Raw genomic sequence first — 4,731 nt, 5'->3', positions numbered from 1 at the left:
GGTGACCGGGAGTTAAGTGATTTGGATAATGTGCGTATTGCTGTCAACAACATACATTAAATTTGAATATAATTGTAAACATCATATATAAGATTAACACTGGTCAGTTTTGCTTCACCCATTGCTCTATCCCTGTGTGGTAAAGAATTAGCAGGATTGAGTGTCCAAACCTTGCCCATTCCAGTCTGGCCCTGCCTGACTGGCCCTGCCTGACTCCTCGAGATAACCTATAAGACTGGCCCTGCCTGACTCCTCGAGATAACCTATAAGACCTATGTGATAAGAGTATCTTTGTTTTACTTGAGATCTTGGATTATGTCACTTTGTTTATACTAGCAATGTGATTTAGGGTGGGGCCTCTGGCCATGTGGTTTCGGTTTGAAGTCTGGAGGGGCTGACCACTGAGATTAATATCACCCACATGCATAGTCACATCTATGTGATCAACCCCATTAAAAACTCTGAACACAAAGGCTAAGGTGGCTTTTTTGGTTGGTAATACTTCATGTATGTTGTCTTATATCATTGCTGGAAGAATTAGGGATTGTTTACATGACCCCTCTGGGAGAGACAACTAAAAGCTCATGTATGTCTGGTCTCTCCTGGACTAAGCCCTGCCCATCTTTTAACTTTGCTGGTTTTAATCTGTATCTTCCTTTTTTTTTTTTTTTCGCTGCAATAAACTATATCTGTAAGTATAACAACTTTTCTTTGAGTTTTTCCAGCAAACCATTGATCCTGAGGGGTAGTCTTGGAGACCTGCAGATCTCTAATAAGTACGTTTGCAACAATGTAAAACTAATTTTACAGAGTTTTAGCGGATACTAATATTTTCAATGCCAAAACTTAAACCTGCATTTATTTTATTTTTGTATCGGACAAAATAAGAATTTAAATAGTTTGCCTTATTCTTATCTCTTAAATTATAAAATGTCTGAAGAATTAACAGTCAGTTTCTGAGACTATTGGTTTAGTGAATATTTAACAAGTGAGTCACATTATTTAGATGAAAATTTGCAAATATTTACCAGTTGTACCATTTTGATTAAGAATGGCACATGTGTAGGCTTTCAGCAGACTAAACCAACTAAGGCAAATCTGGAGATTCATCCGTCTGTTAAATCCAGAATGCTCAGACGTAGAAGGAAAAACAATCTTGCATTCAGAGATTATTTGTGATCTGAAGTAGCAACCCTGCTAACCGAAACTGTCTGTGATTCAAGATCTAAATTTGGAATCAGAAAGAAATGGGTTTGAATCCCTAAGATAGATCATTTAAGCTTCCAAGCCTCAGTTTCCTAGTACAAACACAGAGATTCGATATTTATTTTAATGAATATATAACAAGTGTTTATCATGGACTACATATTTTTCTAGTCTTTAGATATTAAAAGAGTCTTGTAGATGATATATATAGGATAGTTTTCTTGTGGCTACTTTAAGATCTAACTACCCTTGGAGATCAATAGTAATTTTTAAATATCTAAATGTATTTAAAAATTCCAATATATTTAAATCATTTTAAAAGTCCTTGAAAAAAACACAATTCAAGTATTTCTTGATATATAGATTAATTTCAGTCCCAAAAGACCATCTTTTAGGGGAAATTTGAACATTACTTTTCAAGCAACTATTAATAAATAGTTAATGATGTGGCCTAAATCTTAATTAAAATGTATAAAAACAAAAGTTAATATAAAAGCTTAAGTCTAAACAGATAGTATAAATATATAAATCTATACTCATTGAAATTTAAAAGCATCACATCTTCAAATTTTGTTACTTTAATTTTCACTAATAAAAACCCACTGAGGATACTGAACATAATTCTCTTTTTCAAAAAATAATATAATTGATACAGTCTTAGGAAAGACCTTATTTCAACCTTTGTGAATATTACTCTGGATTCACACTTTGCTTTCATTTTTCTTTTTCTGTCCGTCAAATAATCACCTCAGAAATAAAAGATCTCTTTTTAGCTTTTCATAATTCACTTTATTCTGATTTTAGGATTTCTGTTTTGTTTTATTTCTCTAGGCAAAATTCTAAACCTAAAATCAGAGGATAAATGTTTTATATGAAAGTCTCTACCCATTCAGTATGCCTAAATATTCTAATTTTTATACGTTAGAGTTTGTTCTACTTATTATGTTCACATGTATGCATGTGTGTGTGATGAGTTTATATATTAACATTGGGATATTTCTTAGGACATAGTCCTTGTGATAATTTTTATAGCAAATTGTATATATTATTTAACCTTAAAGTGAGGGTTGCTTTCCTCCAAACTTGATCACCAAATGAAGCACCTTGGACATATTTTAAAACTTGCCACTTGTTAGTTCCAGAGTTATCATTATTATTAGCAAGCTGTGTGCTTTCTAGTCGCACTGCACAACTAGATGCTTATGTCTATGTGAGATCACCCAGACATATCTATGCACACTTGTCCTTTTTGAGGCTTATAAAAGCTTTAATTTTGTATGCTCTCAAGAACTGCAATTATGAGACTACAGACTGAAAAATATTTAATAGAAATGTTAAGTGATAGTCTTTTCTCTAAAAATCTCATATAAGCTTCCCCCCCACCACACCCCGCAATACTCTTGTGAACACTTATGTTGTATCTGCAAGTAGATAATCAAATCCATTCACTTTGAGACATTAGGACTATCACCTCTGGGTTTTCATCATTACTGCGGCCCATTATCAGTTACTTGAGAAAAGACACAGTGGAAGAGACTTTGCCCTTTTTGGTGACCTACAAAGCTAGGCTTTGTGCTGGGTTGTCAAACATACTTTATTATTTCATCTTAACTACAATCCTTTGAAGTGTTTGAACCCAGATATCACCCGACGCATTTGCTCCTTTAAAAAAAAAATGCTCATATTCGATTTTACTTACTGACAAAACTTCATTGTTTTTCCCAATATTTCTGTAACTAGGGCTTAAATTCTATGATCATCTTTGCTATGATCTTCTATTTTCACCAAATCTTTTTTTTTCAAATTCTAATTTGTCTTCTTCCTTTCTTCCTTCCCTGTGAGATCTAAAACTATAGCCTAGTGCACTTATTATTTTTTTCCCAAGATATTACTCACACAACTAGCATGGTTAAATGTTACTAAAGACTGGCTCTGAAAGCAACAGACTAGTACAGAATTACAGGAAAGAAGAGATTCTGAGCACCAGAGAGACAATATCAAGAAGAAGAGGGTGTCTGAGCAGACATTCTACAGAGGAGATCTTTCCGTAAGAGACCTTTAACTTAATGACCAACTCACAGACTTTCTCATCAGTAAGTGATAAGAAACATCGTATATTTTGTTCAATTCTGCTTTCTCAGTGTTGAAAGTTGTGCTTAGCACATAGTATGTACTCAACACCTGATGAAAAATGGGCAAATTTTCTACCTAAACTATATTTACTTCCTATTATGATGTGCCTCTATTACTCAAAATTCTTTCTAAATGTCTCCCTCCTTCATTCACATTTCTCTTCAGTAAAATCTCTACTTTCCACTTTATTTCATATAGTAATTTAGTTCTTGCTTTGTCTTCTCTATTTTATTTCAGTTGTGCACTGAAAGCTTCCACAACAAAAATGACCCATCAGAAAATTTCTTTCTGTTAAATAAGTATAATTCTTTTCTTCCCATGTGTGCTTGCTGAGTGTGTGTGTGTGTGCGCATGCATGCACACACTTGCGCACGTACATAACCTTTACTAGGCCCAGTCTATAGACTAAAGTAGACTGAGCTGATCTTTCAATAATATAAGCTGTTTAGAAAGATGTTCTAATTTCTCAATACCATATACTGTTTGATTTGCATTTTTAAATTTTTTAAAAAATTGGAAACAATAGTGTAGGCATTTAATAAATAATTTTCACAGAGTAGGTTACATTAAACTACATTAGATGATTTGTTTAAATAATTTAAGTCTGAAGGACAGTTTTCCTCTGGAAGTTGTTATCCATAGTCTCTTTTGCTCTTTGGTCTGTAATATATAATGCTTATCATATATAACACATCTTTTTAAAAACTTTTGATAAGGATCCACATATGTAGCCATCATTCCCTGGCCAGTCAGCCAATGCTACAATGTTATACTGTAAAATTATTGGATCTCTGGGGTTCAGATCCACACACGCTCTGAGATAGCTCTGTCTCAGATACTCAAACTTTGCTAAATATAAATGTTGGTCTACATCTACCAATATTATTATTAATGATGATCTCATGTCAGTAAAATATACAATTACACAGAAAACATTTTTAAACACAGGCGTGGTTTTCTAAGTAATTCAGTTTTGTGGTTCCTATAAAGTTAAATGGGAACGAAAACAAACACATAAATGTCAGGAAAATAAATTACATTTATGCCATTTTATTTGCAATAAAGAAAGATTTATTTTACTAGAAGCAGAGGTAGAAACATCATTTAAAAATAAGTTAAAAATGTCTAAATTCTACTTTGTACTTCAGAAGTAAACTCTTTTCTTTATCTTGGTCTATATTGTTTTGTTTTGTTTTGTTTTGTTTCATAATGATTATGAGTCTGGAGCAGTCTTATATAAGAAGTGCTTCTTCTTTGAAAATAGTTGTCAATTATAACATTAGCATGCATTTTCAAAAAATAAAAATGCCTATTGACACTAATAGCTCTAGTTTATCCTTCTTCACCCAGGGCTACTCTACTGTCCACAAAATCATCCATAGTCCTTGCCAA

The sequence above is a fragment of the Pteropus vampyrus genome, unplaced genomic scaffold (genome assembly GCF_000151845.1).
Source record: "Pteropus vampyrus isolate Shadow unplaced genomic scaffold, Pvam_2.0 Scaffold32, whole genome shotgun sequence".
Taxonomy (NCBI): Eukaryota; Metazoa; Chordata; class Mammalia; order Chiroptera; family Pteropodidae; genus Pteropus; species Pteropus vampyrus.
The sequence above is the reverse complement of the archived record's forward strand: the minus strand, read 5'-3'. Positions refer to the sequence as shown.